The following is a 509-nucleotide window of genomic DNA, read 5'->3' on the forward strand; positions in this document are numbered from 1 at the left end:
GTATAAAGCCTGTATCTAATACCAAATGTAATCCAGGCTTCCTTCATGTCTCCCACCTGCATTATTTCATTCAATAGTCCCAGTAGCTCTTTGAGATTATCACCTCCCCCCCACCACACTCCCCCAAGAAGAAACTGAAGCACAGAGACTTCCAGGACATTATCCATGGGTATGATGAAAGGACACCAAAATTAAAATGTGTATTCTGAAGCTAGGGTCTGAAATGTCCTTAACGAACTATTCTGTGCCATCTATTGACACCCAGCTTCTATTCACAGAAATGCATCTTCTAACTTTGACCCAACAAGGAATATGCTTTGGTTCATCCAATCCCGGCAAACAGAGACCCTCAGCAGCTCTCGCGGCCTTGGCGGGGATGTGGGCGGGCCCTGTCTCCCGGACAGCATCAGAAGCACATAGGAGGCTGGCCCAACCACTAGGCGGGTGACGTCACTTCCTTGTTCGGTACAGTTGCCCCAGCAACACCTAGGGCCGAAGGGCTGTGTGGG

Source organism: Dipodomys merriami, unplaced genomic scaffold (assembly GCF_024711535.1).
Source record: "Dipodomys merriami isolate MVZ:Mamm:240054 unplaced genomic scaffold, mDipMer1.0.p SCAF_9, whole genome shotgun sequence".
NCBI classification, from domain to species: domain Eukaryota; kingdom Metazoa; phylum Chordata; class Mammalia; order Rodentia; family Heteromyidae; genus Dipodomys; species Dipodomys merriami.